The sequence below is a fragment of the Schistocerca americana genome, chromosome 1 (assembly GCF_021461395.2).
Source record: "Schistocerca americana isolate TAMUIC-IGC-003095 chromosome 1, iqSchAmer2.1, whole genome shotgun sequence".
Taxonomy (NCBI): Eukaryota; Metazoa; Arthropoda; class Insecta; order Orthoptera; family Acrididae; genus Schistocerca; species Schistocerca americana.
In genome coordinates this window covers 1,185,212,130-1,185,237,430 of record NC_060119.1, presented here as the reverse complement: position 1 = coordinate 1,185,237,430, position 25,301 = coordinate 1,185,212,130, and the positions used below count along the sequence as shown (strand labels likewise).

General features: G+C 41.8%; 1 pseudogene; it reads left to right on the top strand.

The window, feature by feature from the left end:
• The first annotated feature begins 11,848 nt into the window (after positions 1 to 11,848).
• LOC124558045 lies at positions 11,849 to 11,966 on the top strand (annotated as a pseudogene).
• Positions 11,967 to 25,301: the final 13,335 nt, after the last annotated feature.

The window sequence follows — 25,301 nt, the reverse complement described above, 5'->3', positions numbered from 1 at the left end:
CGCTAAAACTTGCGGGTGGTGTAGCCCTTTTTGTGTTATCGTAAGATCTATACTGTTCTTCTGGAGGGCTGGCGACGTGGGTGTCCGTCCCTTATCGTAGGGCCTTCTAACTTAACACGGTTCTGCTCTCGTCTTCTGTTCTCGTTTCTCCCTTCGGAACTGCATTTAGGTATTCTTGTGTTAGTCTGTGGTATTCCATTTGTAAGTAGGCTGTTTATGTTTTCTGTATGTAAGTAGGCTGTTTATGTTTTCTCTATGTAAGTAGGCTGTTTATGTTTTCTCTATGTAAGTAGGCTGTTTATGTTTTCTTATTGGCAACGTTACGTAGCGCTCAATATGAAAATCACTGGCTGTGCTGTGTGCAGTCTGTGGCTAGTTTGCATTGTTGTCTGCCATTGTAGTGTTGGGCAGCGGCAGCTGGCTGTGAACAGCGCGTAACGTTGCGCAGTTGGAGGTGAGCCGCCAGCAGTGGTGGATGTGGGGAGAGAGATGGCGGAGGTTTGCAGTTTGTCATGAACTGATATATATATATATTATGATTTGTGATGATATTAAGGTAAATACATTGTTTGCTCTCTATTAATATCTTTCATTTGCTAACTACCCCTATCAGTAGTTAGTGCCTTCAGTAGTTTGAATCTTTTATTTAGCTGGCAGTAGTGGCGCTCGCTGTATTGCAGTAGCTTGAGCAGCGAAGATTTTTGTGAGGTAAGTGATTTGTGAAAGGTATAGTTTAATGTTTGTCAGGGCCATTCTTTAGTAGGGAGTTTTGAAAGTCAGATTGCGTTGCGCTAAAAATATTGTGTGTCAGTTTAAGCACAGTCCTGTATAATTGTTCTAAGGGGACGTTTCATATGTCGACCCTTAGCCTAGGATACCTCACTGGAATCTTCTGATTTTTTCTTGTAGTTTGTGTATTTAGTGTAGCTTTTGTTTATTGCTAGCGCGTAATTGTAGAGAGAATCCCCTTTGTAGTTGTAGCCTTTCATTGTTGTACAGTAAAACAGTTGTGGCATGCATATAGATTTGCACCAAGTATTTCGCAGCTACGCTTGCAATTAACTAGATATTATTTTCAGTGTTATGTTAATGTGTTCTCTTATTTTTGATCTTCAAATTGTGTTTTTCTGTGTTGTCGTGTGAAATACTGTGACAATAATGGCGTGTGAAAAACGTAACACTAGGCTCCAAAGTAAACTGAGAAATGACAGTGAAAATGAGAGCAGTGTGTTAGCGCCACCGAGTTATGAATTAACTGATGTTCAAAGTAGTAATTTGGTAATTGTGCATAGGGAAATGGAGCGGGCGGCAAACAATGGCGTGGACAGTGAAACAATTAGTGAAGAGGGAAGGATTATCGATCGATCGGTCGGCAACAGCTCGCCTCAGGAATCCGAAATGACAGGACACAATTTCGCAAATACTGTAGATTCAGGTTTTGGGTCATCACCGTTTTCTCAAATAAGTCAAGACACATTTTCTGCTTGTCAAAATGTGAATGTTGTCGGTGCAAATGCACTGCCGAAAAGCGTAGAGAAACAGATTCCAGACACTAATACATTATTATTGCAATTAATGCAACAAATGGGACAAAAGCTTGAAAAGTTAGACACAATGGAACAACACCAGAGACAAACACAGCAACAGTTAGACACAGTGGAACAAAATCTCAAAAAGTTAGACACAGTGGAACAAAATCTCAAAAAGTTAGACACAGTGGAACAAAATCTCAAAAAGTTAGACACTACACTTGAACAAACACGTGAAGATTTAACCACTGAGTTACATAACATCGAATCGAAATGTCAAAAAGTCTGTAATGACGTAAAAACACAAATTTGTGAGCATTTTCAACCTATTTTTTCGCGGCATGAAAATGCATTACAGAATCACGAAGCAGCCATAAAAGAGCTGCAAACCATTGTTCATGAAAATCTTGAGACCTTGTGGGCTAGATTTGACTCAGTTGCATCTACCGATTCGGTTACGCAACTTGCAAAAGCTCAGGAAAACTTAAAGGACAAAGTAGATACTCTGAAACTTGGTTCAGAAAAACACGCTGAGGAAATAAGTACACTATCAGAGAAAGTAGCCGAACTTTCGGATCAATTCACTAACTTATCTACAAAGGTAGATGATGATCTGAATGACACAAGACCCGTAGCCTTCACTGACACAGAAGAGTATGAACAAATAAGAAAATTCAAACAAAATCAGAATCAAATTAATACACAACACCAAAGAGAAATCCGGGAAGTACAAGATCAGCTGACACAGGTAATACAAGAATTACGTATTTCAGAGGACACTCGCGCTCCAACACGGGAAGAGGGACTTAGAAACACGGAAAAGCTGCAAAATAATAACACAGGGCATTTCGGAAGTAATGAAAGAAATTGGGAATGTGCACCGAATTTTGAGATGGAACGGCCGACACGACCTAACAATGACCGATATGCGACTCGCCGTCATGATGATTTTGACTATAAGCTGTTCATTACTACACGTAAATTCAAAACATTTAAGAATTCTGGCAACGACATTCATCCACAAGCATGGCTCCATCAATTCTCTCATTGTTTTCCTCCCAACTGGTCGTTAGAACACAGATTAGAATTTATGTGTGGCTACTTAGAGAATGAACCAGCTGTAAGAATGCGATCGGTAATTCACGATTGCCACAGTGAAGGAGAGTTTTACCATGCCTTCCTCTCAGCATATTGGTCTCAAGCCACACAAGACCGCGTAAAACATGGCATCATAATGATGAAACATTTCGAACAATCTGAATTTTCCAGTCTTGTGAAATATTTTGAAGACATGTTGCACAAGAATCAGTACCTGTCAAACCCATACAGCCCCTCAGAACTCATCCGCATTTGCTTAATCAAATTACCTGAACATTTACGACACATTATTTTGGCAGGGCGTTGCAAAGACGACATTGAAGCATTTCAGGGACTGTTACAAGAATTAGAAATTGACACTGACAATCGCGGAACGCGAAACCAGGAACACAGCAATTACAGGTCACATCCGTCGCAATTCCGCGATGAAAGAAGTAATAACTTTACACGACAAGGCTATTCTCACAACACAAATCGTGACCAAAACAGACACCACCCGTATGACAACCGTTGGCAGAGTAGTAATAACTACAGGGAAAGATCACCTCTCCGTGGTAATGACTATCACAGAGACAATAAGAGAAACAGACAATATGGGAACCAAAATAAATACTATCAAGGGAGACAGAATAACTTTAGACGCAACGGACCAGCGCGGAGTTACGATTCAGGGAGAAATTCTCCACCACGTGACCGACAAGGAAGAAACTACGGATTCTACCGAAATGACGACAGACGATATGATCATAACGACAGACGTCAATTGCATCAGAACTGGCGGGATTCAAACAGAGTAGGGCCCTCTCGAGGAGGTGAATTTGTAGAAGTTAGGTCTCCAAATCCCAGTAACGACGCGCGCCAACAAAGAGACAGACAATGACTCGCACAGCAGGCAGCTGCGTGCGGCCGCTGGCTCAGGGAAAAATAACAAAGACGCTAGCCTTGAGAAAAGATTTAGCATTCTTTACCGATGTAAACAACATGATAATTGCTTTGAAGTTGAAAGTCTGCGTATTAGGAAGAGTAAAGGATTGCACCACACTTCACATGAAAAACCGCTTACTGAAAGATAATCTGCTTTTTAACTTTGTCTTTGCCATAAAACGTTTCACTTCACGTTACTAGTATGCTTTAGAAACTGTTACCATGCAACAATGTTTGAAGTTCAATATCCAGCCAAGAACCAAGAGAAATTATTTAAACAGAAATTACGAATGCATTGTTATTGCGAACAGACGACACAGTGTAATTGTGTGTGTACATTCTTGCTTGTTAGTTGTACGATTAGAACATTTACCAGTACTGCTAATGAGATTTTAATGCAACATTTTGGTTTACTTGAAAATACATTCCGGATTTAAAGTACTTTCTGAGAGATACCAGATGACACAGAGGTTAGTTTATGTGACAGCTACACGATTTTTATCACGACGCTACTAATGAGTGACAATTTACAATGTTGCTTTTGCAGTGTATCTGTTTTATATCTGCACAGTTTTCTGAATTCTTCTAGGAAGAAAAACATGTTTTAGTAGTAACTTTTGTGGTATAGCAACAATGAGACAGCCTTTTTCGTGGCATAACAATACGTTACTGTACAGTACTTTCCTCATCACGGCAATAAGCGTAATAACTAAGATATCTATACGTAAAGCATTTCACTTTTGTGTATCATGAGGTAAGTACATTGACTTTAGCAGAACTTTGCTTACAGAGGACGATAACTACAACAGTTCCACAGAATTATCTTACAGCAAGACGCGCATTTAGCGCTACAGGACACGCATTTGAGTGATTAATCTTATACTTAAAACACTTATTTTCAAAGATTTTTTTAATTACAAAGAAAGTTTTCCGTGATACATTTCATTCCATTGCTGTAATTTGTAACACCTGAGGGTATAATTACGTTTATCCTCAGGGGAGTACACGCTTACTTTGTGTACCATGTGTGTGGCAACCACAAGGAACCCTAGCTAATATGGTATTTGCTTATACAACTTTACACGTCGGTACCATATTTCTCTAACACAGAATTACACAGCTATCTGATTATTTGACAGAGAAACAAACATTCTTTTTACTACGTCAGTGACAGATGTTTACGCAATTACAGTTGGATAACTTCACACTTATGAAACTGTATTTTGTCTGTACTTTGTGAAATGTTCATATTTTTTCGGATTCATTGTGATACTATGAGAGCTTTGAGATATTTGGTATGGGATCATGATTTTAAAGTACGTTTGAGGTAGATGACACTATTGAAATGAGCAGAGAATTTTTTTTACGTTTTGAAATTATTGGAGGAAGTTACGACGATTTTAAGATTTGACTGAAGTGTTATGATGTTATTATTACGACGACGATGTGTACTATGCTGTTGAGGTATGTTTATGATAAATAAGCTGATGCTATATGAGGAATCTGATTATGCTATGTAGCTATTATGATGAAATATTGAAGACGTGTTGATGAATATGAATATGTATATGTGTAATAAGGTAAGGAATAAGGAGTAGGGGTTAGGGACTCTGATTTATGAAAAGGTTGTTGGAAACCAAGAATCGTACTTTAAGAGTTATGAAATGTGTGTGTATATGCATGAATGTATCACAATGCCACTGAAAATTTTTTTGGACACTGTTATATTTATAGGGTTTTGTTTCTACAGATTTGCAACGCTAATTCTTGACCTGTGAAATATTTTTATATGAGACTACCACGGTAGCAGAATCTCCTGTCGTAAATATTTCCGTACGAAAGTTAAGTGACCACCTGCACGTAATGCGTCGCAGGCACCCAGCTGTGTCAGACGCCTGGAGAAAAAGCCATTAGCGCGTGCCTTTCAGAGCACAGGAAAACACCTGGAGAACAAGCCATTAGGGTGTGCCTTTCATCGCTAATGCGACACCCTCGTTACTTGAAAACATATGATTACTCGCACTTTGTGCTAATTGCTGAAATGCTTATGAATTGATGGGAAATATTCGTACATCTGCACACCTGATTATGACAAGTGTCTTTCTATGAGAGTTGAGAGCTACTGACTTACGAAATGCCACATGACTATTGAATGATGTTTTTATGCTTTGGTTTGCGTAATTGCTTATTTCACTTGATATCTGGTTTCCAGCTGTGTTGCAGCATTGCTTTTATAAAATAAAATGCATTTGCTAATGTGAACACTTTCTGTCAACAGATCTATTAAATAATTATTTTATGATCCACATTCTTTAAAAAAGGAGCACTTGGAAAGGAAAGAACAATAAGAAGGAACTAGTAACTGCATACATAATATTCTTTTCAAGTACATGGTAATATTTCTTTTACAATAAGTTGTTGTGGTGCACCACTTTAATTACATAGACATTAAGATGTGATTATACATTTCCCTTATCTGCATTGTTATCTTTAGTGTACTATTTTTTCTGCTTGAGCTATGTCATGTTTAGGTATAAGTTGCTGCTGTTTGCCAGGCATAGTGTTATTGAATTTGACTTTTGCTCATTTATGCTGCTAGCTTTGCCAATTTGCATTTTTTGCATTGCTGTTTGTGTTGATTTGTTATGTGATGCTGCATTGCCTCGTCCCTTAGTTTAGCATCTGAGCTCAGTAGATTTAAGTTAGCTTAAGAGGGGGTAGCCTCTAAGAGAATGAGTTGCGATGAATTGGAAGAAATGCATTGAGAAAACAGGTTTAGGTAGGATTTTCTTGGAAATAAATGATGAGGTAAGATAATGGAAAATAAAAATGAGGTAAGAAACGTGTGAACATATAAACACAGAAAGCATGCTTAGTTAGAATTTTTTTGGTGGAAACAAAGGATGAAATAAGAGGAAAGATATATGAAGTTTTGGGTTGGACTGCAGTACCAAATGTTACACTGAAAACGAACCCTGTCCTTTCCTATTGGTGTTATCCCACTATGTGTTTGTGTACCCTTGAGTATTTGTTTTCTTCCTGTCTCTGTGTACTGTTTCATAGAATTTTTTTCTCTTCTAATACTAAGCTATATTCACTATGAGGAGGAATACTGTTATCCTCAAATATAAGTTGCATTAACAATATGTTATTTTCTTTGTAAAGTTGTTTACAATTCTGTTCTGTTTCAATGTTCATGTGTGAAATTAATGTTTCGAAAACTATTCTCATTATTTTATGTATGTACTTATGTCACTATTTTTGTAACACTCATGTATATGTTTATTTCTATTCTTTTGTAAAGCCTGTACTACAAATGTTATCTGTATTATTATGTTTTTAATGATGTATTTTGTACCTTTGTTATTGTATTCTTATGTTATAAAATTGTAATTGTCACCAGTTCATGACATTATTAACTTGTTAGTTACATTTCACTGCACACGTTTCTGTTGGTCATAGTATGTGGACAATATATGAGAAGTAGGGACTGTTAGTGTTTGCACGTGTGTTGGTAATTCAGCAAGGGACTGGATAACAGCATTGCTGGTTCTAAGGACAATTAAAAGAAAAACTTTCTGAGTGCACAAGTGGTGGTTTATGGACTTGCTATATTCTCTGCAAGAATCTTCAATGGTGATTGTGCACCTGCACAGTCGCAACGGATGGCTGCTGGCCGTCTCTACCAGGACTACAGTGGGTCTGCACCTCTGGTGGCCCACCAATACCATTATCTCTACAAGGACTACAGTGGGTCTGCATCTATGATGACCTACCAACGCCATTATTTCTACAAGGACTGCAGTGGGTCTGCACCTCTGGTGGCCCACCAATACCACAATCTCTACCAGGACTCCAGTGGGTCTGCTCTGTGATGACCTACCTAACAATATTCTTCAAAACGTCGAATGAACTCTGCTGTGGGTTTGCTCTGTTGTGGCCCATAACCTGTCAGCATGTCAAGAGTCAGCACTGTCTTTCCGTTGGAAGGACAACACTACTTCTTCAAGACTGCATGGAAATCCACTACTTCTGTGTGCATTGTCTTTTACTGCTCAGACTTTGAGAAAAGAAACGGCAGTTTCACTGTGATGAATGATCAAGACTGTCTTTATAGACTGTGAGAAAATTTTAGCTTTTGACCAACATTGTATCAATAAGTGTGTGCATTTTATATCTTTGTTACTGTAATTGTGAAAAATTTTTGTCAAATCTGTATTGGCCAGTGCCCAACACCATTTGTAAAAATTTTTTGTGGGGAGCATGGGGGCTATGTAAGTAGGCTGTTTATGTTTTCTGTATGTAAGTAGGCTGTTTATGTTTTCTCTATGTAAGTAGGCTGTTTATGTTTTCTCTATGTAAGTAGGCTGTTTATGTTTTCTTATTGGCAACGTTACGTAGCGCTCAATATGAAAATCACTGGCTGTGCTGTGTGCAGTCTGTGGCTAGTTTGCATTGTTGTCTGCCATTGTAGTGTTGGGCAGCGGCAGCTGGCTGTGAACAGCGCGTAACGTTGCGCAGTTGGAGGTGAGCCGCCAGCAGTGGTGGATGTGGGGAGAGAGATGGCGGAGGTTTGCAGTTTGTCATGAACTGATATATATATATATTATGATTTGTGATGATATTAAGGTAAATACATTGTTTGCTCTCTATTAATATCTTTCATTTGCTAACTACCCCTATCAGTAGTTAGTGCCTTCAGTAGTTTGAATCTTTTATTTAGCTGGCAGTAGTGGCGCTCGCTGTATTGCAGTAGCTTGAGCAGCGAAGATTTTTGTGAGGTAAGTGATTTGTGAAAGGTATAGTTTAATGTTTGTCAGGGCCATTCTTTAGTAGGGAGTTTTGAAAGTCAGATTGCGTTGCGCTAAAAATATTGTGTGTCAGTTTAAGCACAGTCCTGTATAATTGTTCTAAGGGGACGTTTCATAAAAACTTGCGGGTGGTGTAGCCCTTTTTGTGTTATCGTAAGATCTATACTGTTCTTCTGGAGGGCTGGCGACGTGGGTGTCCGTCCCTTATCGTAGGGCCTTCTAACTTAACACGGTTCTGCTCTCGTCTTCTGTTCTCGTTTCTCCCTTCGGAACTGCATTTAGGTATTCTTGTGTTAGTCTGTGGTATTCCATTTGTAAGTAGGCTGTTTATGTTTTCTGTATGTAAGTAGGCTGTTTATGTTTTCTCTATGTAAGTAGGCTGTTTATGTTTTCTCTATGTAAGTAGGCTGTTTATGTTTTCTTATTGGCAACGTTACGTAGCGCTCAATATGAAAATCACTGGCTGTGCTGTGTGCAGTCTGTGGCTAGTTTGCATTGTTGTCTGCCATTGTAGTGTTGGGCAGCGGCAGCTGGCTGTGAACAGCGCGTAACGTTGCGCAGTTGGAGGTGAGCCGCCAGCAGTGGTGGATGTGGGGAGAGAGATGGCGGAGGTTTGCAGTTTGTCATGAACTGATATATATATATATTATGATTTGTGATGATATTAAGGTAAATACATTGTTTGCTCTCTATTAATATCTTTCATTTGCTAACTACCCCTATCAGTAGTTAGTGCCTTCAGTAGTTTGAATCTTTTATTTAGCTGGCAGTAGTGGCGCTCGCTGTATTGCAGTAGCTTGAGCAGCGAAGATTTTTGTGAGGTAAGTGATTTGTGAAAGGTATAGTTTAATGTTTGTCAGGGCCATTCTTTAGTAGGGAGTTTTGAAAGTCAGATTGCGTTGCGCTAAAAATATTGTGTGTCAGTTTAAGCACAGTCCTGTATAATTGTTCTAAGGGGACGTTTCATAAAAACTTGCGGGTGGTGTAGCCCTTTTTGTGTTATCGTAAGATCTATACTGTTCTTCTGGAGGGCTGGCGACGTGGGTGTCCGTCCCTTATCGTAGGGCCTTCTAACTTAACACGGTTCTGCTCTCGTCTTCTGTTCTCGTTTCTCCCTTCGGAACTGCATTTAGGTATTCTTGTGTTAGTCTGTGGTATTCCATTTGTAAGTAGGCTGTTTATGTTTTCTGTATGTAAGTAGGCTGTTTATGTTTTCTCTATGTAAGTAGGCTGTTTATGTTTTCTCTATGTAAGTAGGCTGTTTATGTTTTCTTATTGGCAACGTTACGTAGCGCTCAATATGAAAATCACTGGCTGTGCTGTGTGCAGTCTGTGGCTAGTTTGCATTGTTGTCTGCCATTGTAGTGTTGGGCAGCGGCAGCTGGCTGTGAACAGCGCGTAACGTTGCGCAGTTGGAGGTGAGCCGCCAGCAGTGGTGGATGTGGGGAGAGAGATGGCGGAGGTTTGCAGTTTGTCATGAACTGATATATATATATATTATGATTTGTGATGATATTAAGGTAAATACATTGTTTGCTCTCTATTAATATCTTTCATTTGCTAACTACCCCTATCAGTAGTTAGTGCCTTCAGTAGTTTGAATCTTTTATTTAGCTGGCAGTAGTGGCGCTCGCTGTATTGCAGTAGCTTGAGCAGCGAAGATTTTTGTGAGGTAAGTGATTTGTGAAAGGTATAGTTTAATGTTTGTCAGGGCCATTCTTTAGTAGGGAGTTTTGAAAGTCAGATTGCGTTGCGCTAAAAATATTGTGTGTCAGTTTAAGCACAGTCCTGTATAATTGTTCTAAGGGGACGTTTCATAAAAACTTGCGGGTGGTGTAGCCCTTTTTGTGTTATCGTAAGATCTATACTGTTCTTCTGGAGGGCTGGCGACGTGGGTGTCCGTCCCTTATCGTAGGGCCTTCTAACTTAACACGGTTCTGCTCTCGTCTTCTGTTCTCGTTTCTCCCTTCGGAACTGCATTTAGGTATTCTTGTGTTAGTCTGTGGTATTCCATTTGCTCACTCGTTGATCGTATTACTTTGGTTAATTTAATGTCACGATTTATTCGGAGCTATGTGATTTAGGGAAATCACGGAAAACCTAAATCAGTATGGCCGGACGCGGGATTGAACCGTCTCCTCCCGAATGCGAGTGCAGTGTCTAACCACTGCGCCACCTCGCTCGGTGGCAAAATAACTGATGATGGTCGAAGTAGAGAGGATATAAAATGTAGACTGGCAATGGCAAGGAAAGCGTTTCTGAAGAAGTGAAATTTGTTAACATCGACTATAGATTTAAGTGTCAGGAAGTCGTTTCTGACAATATTTATTTGTATGGAGTGCAGCCTTGTATGGAAGTGAAACATCGACGATCAATAGTTTAGGCAAGAAGAGAACAGAAGCTTTCGAAATGTGGTCCCACAGAAGAATGCTGAAGATTAGATGGGTAGATCACATAACTAATGAGGAGGTATTGAATAGGACTGGGGAGGAGTTTATGCCACAACTTGACTAGAAGAAGGGATCAGTTGGTTGGACATATTCTGAGGCATCAAGGGATCACCAATTTAGTATTGGAGGGAAGCGTGGAGGGTAAAAATCGTAGAGGGAGACCAAGAGATGAATACACTAAGCAGATTCAGAAGGATGTATGCTGCATTACGTACTGGGAGATGAAGAAGCTTGCACAGGATAGAGTAGCATGGAGAGCTGCATCAAACCAGTCTCAGGACTGAAGACCACAACAACAACATCCGATAAACATTCTCTTGTAGCTACTAAGCAGGTTTATAAAAGCGTTTTAGTTCATTTTTCAAATTTCAGTATCGTCAGAAACAATGATGGCCAGGGATATCATAAGAACGCGATAATCGGCAATGTAAAGGGACAAGTGACCCGCACATATACTGCCTAGCGTACATTTGCCATTTAACATCACTGAATACTTTCAATTAATAAATTCATTGACTTTCAATGTCCACTAAACTGTTTCAAATTAATTATTTCTCCTTTTTAACTAAATCACTTCCAATAAGACTTGGAAATATTAACTATATGTCTAGTTATATTCACAGGTTTTCGCAAGTTGAAGCTTTGTCAAATAAAATCTGACATTTTCTCCCTTTTCAATGTATTTCTACAGGTCAGAACTATTCCTGTACAATAACAGACATCAGCTCTTCCCAGAGCGACACACAGGCACACAAGGAAGAAGAACAGGGAGAGAGAGGAACAAAGCGTTACATGGATAATGATAACAAAAGGAAAATGACGAATATCATATCTCTAGCTTCATAGCATATAGGTTCTTAGGAATGTAATTATTTCAATATTAATACTGCATGTTAAATATTTGTTAAAACATATGAACAAATTATTTTTACTGTTAAAAAATCTCAAGTTACGACTTACGGCTGCAGAAGCGTGGTTACACCATGCATCGTACGATGGCGTTCGAAATATATTTGTAGACGTAGATGTATAATTTGCCAACGGCCTTGCCGCAGTGGTAACACCGGTTCCCGTCAAATCACCGAAGTTAAGCGCTGTCGGGCTGGGCTAGCACTTGGATGGGTGACCATCCGGTCTGCCGAGCGCTGTTGGCAAGCGGGGTGCACTCAGCCCTTGTGAAGCAAACTGAGCAGCTACTTGATTGGGAAGTAGCGGCTCCGGAAACTGACATACGGCAGGGAGAGCGGTGTGCTGACCACATGCCGCTCCATATCCGCATCGACGCCGCTGTGTGAGGATGACACGGTGGCCGGTCGGTACCTTTGGGCCGTCATGGCCTGTTCGGGAGTAGAGTTAGATGTATAATTTACATGAGCTTGTGCTCGTTTTTAAATTGCAATGTTAGAAAATGTTTTTAAAGTTTGGACTTCTACGTTACACAACGAAAAACTATTTGTAATAATATAAGGTTGAACAAATGTGTACATGGAAAGTTAAAGACATAGGTGATAATAATGCTTGACCCGCCGACAGAATGGAAATGAGCGTTTGGCGTCAGTGGCTGGGAGGCCCCTTACAGAAAAGGTCCGGCCGCCTTGGTGCAGGTCTTGTTACATTCGACGCCACATTGGGCGACCTGCGCGCCGGATGGGGATGAAATGATGAAGACAACACAACACCCACTCCCTGAGCAGAGAAAATCTCCGACTCAGCCGGGAATAGAACCCGGACTCGTAGGACGGCAATCTGTCACGCTGACCACTCAGCTATCTTTTTTTTTTCTTTATTTTTTTCTTGCATTTTGTTCGTTGTTGATCGTTGTGTTTGGTCGTTACGGACGTCACAAGACATCCGTTAAAGTTCGTTTGTTGATCCTTCACTCAGTTTTCTTGTTACAGAGGCCAACCACCTCTCTGATGGAACACGCTAAGCTACCGTGCCGGCATATCAGGGCGGACCGCCGACAAAACATAGTTTGTAATTAACTATCGCCGGCCAGGGTGGCCGAGCGGTTCTAGGCGCTACAGTCTGGAACCGCGCGACCGCTACGGTCGCAGGTTCGAATCCTGCCTCGGGCATGGATGTGTGTGATGACCTTAGGTTAGTTAGGTTTAAGTAGTTCTAAGTTCTAGGGGACTGATGACCTTAGAAGTTAAGTCCCATAGCACTCAAAACCATTTGAACCATTTTGACTCCTCGGTGAAGGTATGTTCTCGAAACTTTAGTCAGCTGGGCACTGGTGACAATCGTCCGTGTAGCTTTGCACTGCTGTTTACTGTGGAATGAATAGCTGCAAACCACCCTGGGGAGAGTAATGGTCTATGCGATATGAGATTTTATGTTTACGTAAGTAAGCATCCACGGCAGCAGTGACCCTTATTAGATCGTTGACGAGTGCGGACAGTTGCTGTTCTCTTTCAAGTCTACTGCGACGGCAGTTGTGTTATGGAATGACAGACGTACAATCATGTTATGAGGAAGTACTCGAAAGTAGCATATCACCGAAATCAGATATCGGTATGAATCAAATTACTTCGATCGCGCCGGCTGGTGTGGCCGTGCGGTTCTAGGCGCTTCAGTCTGGAACCGCGAGACCGCTACGGTCGCAGGTTCGAATCCTGCCTCGGGCATGGATGTGTGTGATGTCCTTAGGTTAGTTAGGCTTAAGTAGTTCTAAGTTCTAGCGGACTGATGACCTCAGATGTTAAGTCCCATAGTGCTCAGAGCCACTCCGATCGCAATACAGCAACGGAAGAAAACGGAATTGCTTTTTAACAAATTTGTGGCTGTGGATCCGAATATGAAAAAACTTTTGAAACATAGAAACAAAAGGATATTCTCGTTATTTTTGTAAATAAATGCTTAACACTAGAGGCAACTGCACCCGTTCTGTAGGATGAAGTGAAATCCAGCTACGTCCGTATCGGGAGATGTTGAAAGTACCGTCGACACTTGGCGACAACTTATCCTAACAACAAGGCCAAGTCCCTGTTTGCGCTGCCCACATTGGAATGTCCCCTGACCCGCTAGTAAGTCTGACAAACAAGATATTTCCGGTGGAAAGTCGTGGATGACGTCGAAGGACGCCGCTAGTCCAGTATAAAAGGGAGTCGCGCAGACACATCGGCGTAACAGAAAGCTGCGACGGCTGGGGAAGGCAGCGCGTCGTGCTGGCCACAGTCTTGCAATGGGAAACGTACGACTCCAGTAGCACGCTCAGCTAGGCTTGGAGACTTGAGGTCAAGAAAGAGGAACCACGTACTAACTGTGTTTTGACTCCTGAGAAAAACAGAGATATGGCGCAGATATTGGCGTGGAGTGGGTTTTGAATCCACATCGTCACACAAATTCAAATTACAAATGGTTTTTCTAAACTTAGTACACCTGCGTCCTGGTATAATTCCGCAACATATTCATTGGTAACTTCTGCCGTAAGTGTGTTCCCCAGAGGCCGTTTTGTAATTCCGTATTACTAACAAATTATTTTTGTCGTTTTCAGTCAGAAGACTGGTTTGATGCAACTCTCCATGCTAATCACAATGTACAAGTCTTTTTTTTTTTTTTTTTTTTTTTTTTGAGCCATCAGTCTTCTGGCTGAGTGCCGTCTCCCACGAATTCCTCTCTCACGCCCCTCCATCTCAGTGTTGCACTACCACCCTAGGTCCTCAATTGTTTTTGGGATGAATTCCAATCTCAGTCTTCCTGTACAGTTTTCAACCACTACAATTCCCTCTAGTACGATAGAAGTTATTCCCTGATGTCTTAACACATGTCTCATCATCCTCCCTCTTCTTCTTGTCAGTGTTTCCCATGTGTTCCTTTCTTCACCAATTCCTTGTCACTGGCCGGCCGGGATGGTCGAGCGGTTCTAGGCCCTACAGGCTGGAACCGCGCGGCTGCTACGGTAGCAGGTTCGAATCCTGCCTCGGGCATGTATGTGTGTGATGTCCTTAGGTTAGTTAGGTTTAAGTAGTTCTAAGTTCTAGGGCACTGATGAACTCAGATGTTAAGTCCCATAGTGCTCAGAGCTATTTGAACCATTTTTTTCCTTGTCACTCCACCGCATCTCAAACACTTCGATTCTCTCCTTTCCTGGTTTATCCACAATCCACGAATCCTTGCCATACGATACTGTGCTCTAGACGTACATTGTCAGAAATTTTCTCCTCATATTAAGGTCGATAATTGATATTAGTATACTTCTCTTGGCCAGGAATGCTCTTTTCGCCAGTGTCTCATATCCTACTTGCGTCATATATTTTTTGACTCTGTACCACACAGCGAAATTACGTGCTTATGGAATATCGTCTCAGTTATGTGACTGGATTTGTGATTTCCTGTCAGAAAAGTCACAGTCCGTAGTAATTGACAGAAAGTCATCGAGTAAAACAGAAGGATTTTTCGCGTTCCCCAAGGTAGTGTTATAGGCCCTTTGCTGTTCCTGTCTATATAAACTATTTGGGAGACAATCTGAGTAGCTGCCTTCGATTGTTTTCAGATGACGCTGTCGTTTATCGACTAATAAAGTCATCAGAAGATCAAAACAAACTGCAAAACGATTTAGAAAAGATATCTGAATGGTGAGAAAAGTGGCAGTTGACCTTAAATAACGAAAAGTGTGAGGTCATCCTCATGAGTGCTAAAAGGAACGCGTTAAACTTCGGTTACCGATAAATCAGTCTAATCTAAAAGCCATAAATTCAACTAAATACCTAGGTATTACAATTACGAACAATTTAAATTGGAAGGAACACACAGAAAATGTTGTGGGGAAGGCTAACCAAAGACTGCGTTTTATTGGCAGGACACTTAGAAAATGTAATAGACCTACTAAGGAGTCTGCCTACACTACGCTTGTCCGTCCTCTTTTAGAATACTGCTGCGCGTTGTGGGATCCTTACCAGATAGGACTGACGGAGTACATCGAAAAAGTTCAAAGAAAGGCAGCACGTTTTGTATTATCGTGAAATATGGGAGAGAGTTTCACAGAAATGATACAGTATTTGGGCTGGAATTCATTAAAAGAAAAGTGTTTTTTGTTGCGTTAGAGTCTTCTCACGAAATTCCAATCACCAAGTTTCTCCTCCGAATGTGAAAATATTTTGATGACACCGACCAACATAGGGAGCAACGATCACCAAGCTAACATAAGGGAAATCAGAGCTCGTATGGAAATATGTAGGTAGGTGTTCATTCTTTCCGCGCACTATACGAGATTGGAATAATAGAGAATTGTGAAGGTGGTTCGATGAACCCTCTGCCAGGTACTTAAATGTGATTTGCAGAGTATCCATGTAGATGTAGGCGTAGATGATGGCACACCTCTTTATCTTCGTTGTCCCCACTCTGACATTAAATTTGTCATTAATCTCATGTCTGTCACTCCTTACTTTTTCATCTTTATTCAGTCTATCCTCATTCCATATACTGTGCTTATTAGACTATTCATTGCATACAATACGCCCTGTAATTCTTCTTTACTTTCACTGACGATAGTAAAGTCATCAGCAATGCTTATCATCTATAACATTTCACCCTCAATTTTGATCCCAGTCTTGAACCTTCCTTTTGTTTCCGTCATTGCTTCTTCGATGTATTAACTGATCGGTTGGGCCAAAGACTATATCCATCTCTGATACCCTTTTTAATCCGATCACTTAGTAGTGCTTCTGCTTCTTATCGTTCCCTCTTGGTTCTTGTACATACTGTATATTATCCGACTTCCCCGGAAATTTATTCCTATTTTTCTCAGATTTTCGAACAATGTGCTTCAGTTTACATTGTCGAATGCTCGTTCTAGGTCTGCAAATAGAATAAACATCTTGGTTTTCCTTATGTGTTACTTCAGTTGTCACTGACAATGTCAGAACTACGTCGCTGGTACCCTTACTTTTCCGAAACCCAAACTGATCGTCATCTGACAGATTCACATTTTTCCCATTTGTCTATCAATTGTTTTTGTCACCAATTTGGATGCATAAGCTGTTAAACTGATTACACGCAGTTTTCTGCGCTTGATGCGTTCCAGGTTGTAAGGATGATATTTTTTCCGGAAGTTGGATGGTATATCTCCAGACTGTACACAGCAACTTGAAAAGTCGCTTTATTGGTACTCTCTCCTCAATAATTTCAGAAATGTTATCTATTTCTGCCTTATCTGATCGCAGTTATTCTAAGTCTCTATTAAAATTTCTCTAATACTGGATCCCTTATGTCTTCCACATTAATTCCCATTCCTTCCTTGGTCGAACCATCATACAACTCCCCGCCCTAGAAGGGGCCCTTAATGTACTCTTTCAATACTCTTCTTGCCTGTTTGCTCTCTCCTCTGCGTTTAAAAGTGCTGTTTTCGTTGTACCCTTATTTTTGACGCCCTTGCGTTTCATTTCACAAATCGTTCTCTTGACTGTTCTATACGCTGAATCAGTCTTTCCGACGACGATTTCGTTTCCCACTCTTCACATTTTTCTTGCAATCATTTTGTATTACCTTCCTTGCATTTCCAGTTTTTGTCGTTCCTAAGTGACTTATATTGCTGTACTGCTGTCTTTTACTGAATATTTTTGTGAAGTATTTCCTTTTTTCGCTACTCAGTTGAAGAATTTCTTATATTACCCGAGGTTATTTCGCATTTATCTTCCATGCATCTATGTTTATCTGCCCAGCTTCTGTGATTTTCCTTTTTATTGATGTATATGCCTCTTTATCTGAACTGTCTACTTTGGTATTCATTATCGTAGTATCTAAGGCTCAAAGAACTTCAAGCGCATTTAATCAGTCCTCAATACTTCAGTACCCTCTTCTTTATTATATTGATTCTTCCGAACAAGTCTGTTAAACTTCAGCCTACATTTCATCGTTAGACTACTAAATTGTGATCCCAGTCTATATCTGCTCCTGAGCACAGCTTAAAATCCAGTATCCGGTTTCAGATTCTCTGACTGACCATGACGAAATCCAGCTGGAATCTTCCTGTATCTCCACGCCTTTTCTAAGTAAACTTATACTTCTTCCCCTTCTCCATATTGTAACAGACCATCAGATGTGAATATAAATCCAATATTCTTGGAACAACTGGAAGATACAATAGTGCCATCAAAAATGGAAAGTGTTCAGGAGAAGACAAAATAAGTTCGGACAATGCGGACCTTCCAAAATTTTATAAATGTTCTGAGAAACCGACGTTATCCGGGTACGTATTTACTCCAGTTTTCTATTAGTCCTCCTTCCCCTCTCTGTGTCCATCCCCACCAACCCCTCTCTGTGATCACACCCATCATCCATTTCTGGTATGAACCTGATATCAAATTAATTGACTAATTAGTTAAATTGATTGATTAATTGCCCCCTTCTCCTCTGGGAAATCCCCAGCCCATCGGGAGAGGGGAGGGGGTGACCCTCTGCCGCTGCTGCGTGACAGAGACAGATGGGTCCTCCATACGCCCCCTCTGTGAAATCCCCAACCCTCCTCACCCCTTCTTCCTATCCTCCCCTCTCTCACCACACCCCTCTGGCGGAAAAGTCTGTGCTGCGCTGTCGGACCGAAAGGCTCTCATGACACGAAATTCAAATCAATGTCAACTACATTGCGGAGGATATAATAACATATCGTTTATTAATAAAATTGAAGTTGCGTGTTCTTTATTTAATCAGTTTGTGGGAGACAGGGCTGTGGATCTCTTTATTTAGCGGGAAAAACTCGTCGTTCTATGTTGTTCATTTAAGTTTGGAAGGTGCAAGTGCTGAAAAATACTTCGAAAAAAATTATCGACCTATTAAAGAAGTAATAAAATATCCAAATAGATTGCTATCGCTTTTTGCGGTAGCAGTGCAATACCGCTTCGAAATTGTCATCAACATGAACATAAAACACTCTCTGCACGTAATTACACTGCTACCGATTCATGGGATACAAGCGTCTGTTCTCTGGAAGATGTCCTAATTACAGTGCTACTGGTTGGCGGGAAAAAGCTCACACATGCCATAGGCACACAGTTACTGATCATCATGTGATTCATTATCGAATCGCTAAATACCGCTACCAACCCAAAAAACGCTACCAAAAACAGCGTCTATAAAGATCCAAAACATCGCTAATAAAGATCGTGATAAACCTCGCCTGACACATACTGTTAGTGGGGAACTGTGGCCTAGGGGTAGTGTGTTTGATGAGTAATCAAAACGTCCTCCGTCTCGGATTCGAACCGCACCAGCGCTTAAATTCTGAATAAAAATCATCAGCAATGGCAGCCGAAGACTTCCGGCATAAGAAGTCACCCTCATTCTGGCAACGGCTTCATCAAAGAGGGCGGAGGAGCGGGCAAAACTTCAGCGCACTCTCTTGCCGTAGGGGTGGGATACTGCTGAATGTTCGAATGTGTGTGAATTCCTAAGGGACCAAACTGCTTAGGTCATCGGTCCCTAGACTTACACATTACTTACACTAACTGCCTATTCGCTTCTGTCTCGGGTTCTTCGGCCGACGTTGGTCTGATGATTTTACTGACGTTTCGTCGCCAGAACGAGTGGCTGGCATTTGTCAAAGCTTCACCCTCCATTGCCGGTGGTGAACTGGAGCCGAGCTTCTTCTTCTTATTTTTTAAGCTTTTCATTCCCACACCTGAGGAGTAGTGGGCGGGCCACTTGGAACCGAGTTCGCGGCCGCAGACTATATGTACCTGGCTTGCTAACGTCCGAGGGCTTCTCCACGGTCATTTCCGGTGCGGTTCTCCTCTTGCTACCTGCGACGGTCGTTCGCTGCAGTACGGGAAGCCAGGATCCGTTTACCTTACGGCTTTCCTCTTTCTTGTTGAAGCTGTTCCCGTGTTTGTGTATTTCTACAGCTTCTCTAAACAAAGTGGTGTGATAGTGCTTATCTACAGCCAGAACTTCCGTGTCGGCGAATTTTATTACATGGTCGGTCCCACTCAGCGCGTGCTCTGCCACGGCCGATTTCTCCAGCTGCCCCAACCTGCAATGTCGCTTATGCTCTTTGATCCTGGTGTTGCTGATCGTCCAGTTATTCCGACATAAACTTTTCAGCATGTGCATGCTAAGCGGTATATTCCCGACATTGCAAGTGGGTCCCTTTCATCCTTTGCCGATCTTAGACATTCTTTGATATTCCTGGTCGGTTTGAAAATTGTCTTTACGCCGTGTTTGTGCAATATACGGCCGATTCTGTCCGCCAGTCTGGGAATGTATGGCAGAAAGGCCGAACCCGACATTTCTTTTCCTGATTTCTTACTTCGTCGAGTTTTTGCCTCTGTTACACTTCTAATATAATTTGTGGAGTACCCATTGCTCCTCAGAACACTTGCCAGATGTTGCATTTCGCGTTTGAGGTCCGCGGCTCACATATTCGTCTTGCTCGCGTTACGAGCGTATGAATCATGCCTCTTTTCTGGCTCGGGTGGTGGTTTGATAGTTTGTGCAGGTATCGGTCCGTATGTGTCGGTTTTCGGTACACGCTGTGTCCCAGGTTTTCGCCGTCCCTTGTGACCGGCACATCTATAAATGGTAGTTTTTCGTCCTTTTCTACTTCCATGGTAAATTTTATTTTGGTGTGGAGGCTGTACAAGTATCATAGGAAGTTATCGAGCTGTTCTTCACCATGGCTCCACATAGCGAAAGTATCATCGACGTATCTATACCACACCTTAGGTTTGCAAGTCGCAGAGTCCAGTGCGTGTGCTTCGAAATGCTCCATGAAGAAGTTGGCCACCACTGGACTAGACCAGTAAAATCATCAGACGAACGTCGGCCGAAGAACACGAGACAGAAGCAAATAGGCAAGTATCCACGAAAGCCTTAACAATTTTGTACTTACACTAACTCATGCTAAGAACAACACATAAACACCCATGCCCGAGGGAGGATTCGAACCTCCGGCGGGAGGGGCCGCACTGGGATACTGCCCCTGAAGGCGGAAGAATCAGCAATGATCAACGGCATCAATATGCAGAAGGCATTGTGTAAGGTGCCTCTTACGTGAGGAAGACAAATCAAATGGCTCTGAGCGCTATGCGACTTAACTTCTGAGGTCATCAGTCGCCTAGAACTTAGAACTACTTAAACCTAACTAACCTAAGGACATCACACACATCCATGCCCGAGGCAGGATTCGCACCTGCGAGTCCTGAGACTGGTTTGATGCAGCTCTCCATGCTACTCTATTCTGTGCAAGCTGCTTCATCTCCCAGTACGTACTGCAACATACATACTTCTGAATCTCCTTAGTGTATTCATCTCTTGGTCTCCCTCTACTATTTTTACCCTCCACGCTGCCCTCCAATACTAAATTGGTGATACCTTGATGCCTCAGAACATGTCCTACCAACCGATCCCTCCTTTAGTCAAGTTGTGCCACAAACTCCTCTTCTCTCCAATTCTATTCAATACCTCCTCATTACTTATGTGATCTACCCATCTAATCTTCAGCATTCTTCTGTAGCACCACATTTCGAAAGCTTCTATTCTCTTCTTGTCTAAACTATTTATCGTCCATGTTTCACTTCCATACATGACTACACTCCATACAAATACTTCCAGAAACGACTACCTGACACTTAAATCTATACTCGATGTTAACAAATTTCTCTTCTTCAGAAGAGCATATGCTCTGGGAAAAACCAGAGGGACCGCTGACAGCTCCGCTAACAAGTAGACTGTCGAACAGGCACAGTCTGCTGCCGCCGAGGCAGCTCTGTTCGCTGCGGAGGATAGCGGGCTAATGGCGTAGTTCCGCGCGCTACGGCCAGAGAACAGCACGTATGCACAGGTGGCGTGACAGCAGGCCGTGCGGCTAGGGACACATCTTTTGTTTTTTGTACCGCTGGGCTTCGGCGCCCGAGACTGACAGCTTGCTGGCGATACCTTTTGTTCCCTGCGGTCCGGGTTTTCCACTAGGTACTAGGTAGGCGGACAGCCGTAATCCTCTAGAGACATGCGCTGGCGGCGTTCTTAGTCGGTAGCCGACCACCCACATACCGTTATGTGTATTTCTCGGAACAAATCGTTCCCTCAATTCGCGGCTGCTTCAAATACTTCTCCTTCCTGGAAGAACCGGCGAACACCAGATGTCGCCGGTAAAGAACGGTACATATCCTGACTACACACAAAAACGGTTACTTCAAAGGCATCCTTGGAACTCATAAAAGTTGTAAGGTATTCTTGAAATGCAGACTTTAGGAACATTATCCACCCGGAGAGGACCATGTTCCATCTTTGAAGTAGCGGACAACAAGTTTTCTGGGCAGGACTGGTTAACGACGACAAAGCCTGCTGGAATGTGAACCTTGAGAACAATACCCACCTCCAGTGGATTTTGCGCCAGCTTTGATGTAGCCAACAACATGTTTTCCCAGGACTACTGTTTAACACTGACAAAGCCGTTCCTGGAACGCAGGCTTTGTGAAGAACACCACAATGTAACATGTAGAGAGAGGTAGCCTCTCATTCCTCCCCCCCCCCCCAAAAAAAAATGGTTCAAATGGCTCTGAGCACTATGCACTATGGGACTTAACATCTGAGGTCATCAGTCCCCTAGAACTTAGAACTACTTAAACCTACCTAACCTAAGGACATCACACACATCCATGCCCCAGGCAGGATTCGAACTTGTGACCGTAGCGGTTGTGCGGTTCCAGACTGAAGCGCTTAGAACCGCTCGGCCACATCGGCCGGCATCCCCCCTCGCCACTAAACAAGTGCTCTCAGTTCCGTTAAATGACAGCAGATGTCAGGTGGGTTACCCACTTAGTTCTGGTAGACTACAGTAGAGGCGCTCCTCCAACAGCCTCCCTGACGTCAGAGAGTAGCATGGAGGGAGGCAGAGGGGAGAGTGCTGAAAGCACGTGAGCAGATAGTAGTGCAGTAGGCATCTTACAACAAGAGACGAGGTAAGTTATTTACTGTACGATGGCATGAAAGACTGTTGAAAGCAACCGGTGCAGGAAACCAAAGAACGTAAGTGATGATTTGCACATGCCTGATATTCTGTGTAATGGAGGAGACACAGTACCTTCTAACATCGAAAAGGCGCAAGAGAGGCAGAAAATCACACTTGCAAACATCACCAAACACATTCCATGTAAACAAATGCACTAATGCAGTTAAAAATGAGAATAAATTCTTGAAAGCAGCAAGCAGCGAAAAATAAATAATGGTGCAGTGTCCATTATTTAAATCATGTATGACACAATTATTTATTTTTAGTTTCTGCTACCAGTCACTTTTTTATTTTATGTTTAATCTAACATAATACAATGCGTTTAGAACATGTTCTGTTCATCTTCAGGCGTTTATACATACACACAGACAGAGAAATGTTACTTAAACTGTCTTAAACTATTTTAATCTAGAACTCTTTGTCCATTGTTTGTTACTGTAGCGGCTGTTGTGGCGTTTGGAGGTAAGGAGGGGGCCAGTGTATGGCTAGAAATCGAAATCAGTGATATCTTCTGCTGTCACCTCAAGGAAGAAAACCAACAGAAGACATCATTGATTTCGATTTCTAGCCATACACTGTCCCCCTCCTCCCCCCCTCCCCAAATGCTACACCAGCCACTATAGTAACAAACAATGGACAAAGAGTTCTAGATTAATCTAGTTTAAGACTGTTTAAGTAACATTTCTCTGTATGTATGCATGTATAAACGCCTGAAGATGAACAGGACATGTTCGAAACGTGTTGTATTATGTTAGATTAAACATAAAATGAAAAAGTGACTGGTAGCAGAAACTAGAAATAAATAATTATCCCATACAGTCACGGTTCACAAACATAGCCACTATGGCTGAAAATAATTATGAATGACTCAGTTGCTGACTTTCCCAAAACATCTAATATGATGAACGAAATTAAAATAATTGATTTGATGAAATTTTCTCGGGTGCTCAGCCGGGTGGTGGCGTCATCTTCTCGAAATGTTTCGATGACTTTCGTATCTATTATCTGCAAGTGAGGCGGCGGGATGTTAGACTCCCTCTGCATTTTTTACTTTTTCTCTCCGTGAGAAAAATGTTGCGTGAGGGGAGTCTGTTGTCGTGAGACATTTACGCCGCATTTTTCGTGACCGGTTGAGTTTGTTGTGTAGCTTTACTGTTTTGTATTCCAACTAGCTATGTAGTCGCTTCTCTGCTATCCGCTTCTGCAGGCGCCCCCTGAAGGGCGTGACGCGTCGGCAGTGGGGGGGGGGGGGGGGAACGCGACTCGACCGTTGGTGGGGGAACACGCCGTCGACTCACGGTTGTTGTCCAATCTGTCTGCGTACGCCGCCGCCTTCAGAACGAAGCCATTCTGACGTATTTTCTCGGCTGTGGAATCACACGCCGCCCTGGGCTAAGAGCCTCTGTCACACGTATTTCCACTGCTTCTTTGACAAGCGAATCCGAGAAGCCGTTGGCGCCGCATAGCTTCACTTTCTTTATCGCTGTCTGCTGTTTTCACTGTAGTAGCTGGTTGGTTCACTAATACGTACGGCATGCTCCAAGCCAGTGACGAGCCAATGTATATAACTAGACTTTATGCTAACAGTGTAACAGATGTTGCAACATGGTGTCAGAAGGAAATTCTGTTACACAATTTTGCATACATCTGCAAAAGAGCATTTCAGGCACTAATGTGCGATTCCGATTAATATCACCTTAATCCATCTTTAACAGGACCTCTGACGCTCAGTGAATCTATTAAACATGCAGGGGCTGATAAAAACATCGACCAGTCACGTAAGTATCAATAAGCTGCTTGAATATCGTTATGCAACTGACCACTGCTTTATTCAGCTTATGCTTGGTGATAGAATGATTTCTTGTTCGCTTTGATAGTTACGTTCAGTGTGTTTTTCGTCACTAATGACAGAGTGAGAGGCGAGTGCATTTAACTAATTTATTTTCTGAGTGTTGACTGGCTTGCTTTGATTTGCTTACAACGCCTCCATGGAGTAAGAGTTTTTCTTTCTTACAATGTTCTAGGCTCACAAAATGCATTCACCCACTAATTGAAGAACATACATATAACGAGGAAAATCCTTATCTGGGATAGGAGGACCAAATGTTACAAAATACTTATGCTTGAATTAACTACTCGTTTATACCCATTAGAGAAATATAACAGGAACATCTTTACCTACTACGACGATAGCTTGCTAAAATTGTCTCACTATCTCTATAGAGCAGCTGAGTCCGCTAAAATTAAAAGAATATAAGACTTAAAACCAAAACAAATATATTTTGTGCAACACTTAATATATAAACACTTTTACAAACAGGTTAACTTCATATATTGGAAGATATATTAAAACAACAGAAGACTCAAGTTTTGGCACTTGAAGAGTGACGAATGACTGACAATACCATGGATTTTCGTAATTATCGTCTTTTAAAAGTAAAACTGATCAAATAATTCTTAATAATACGTCCATCTGGGAGCTGCTTTTGCAGTCTCCAAAAATATTTTAAAATCAATAATGGAGTAAAACCCGTAAATA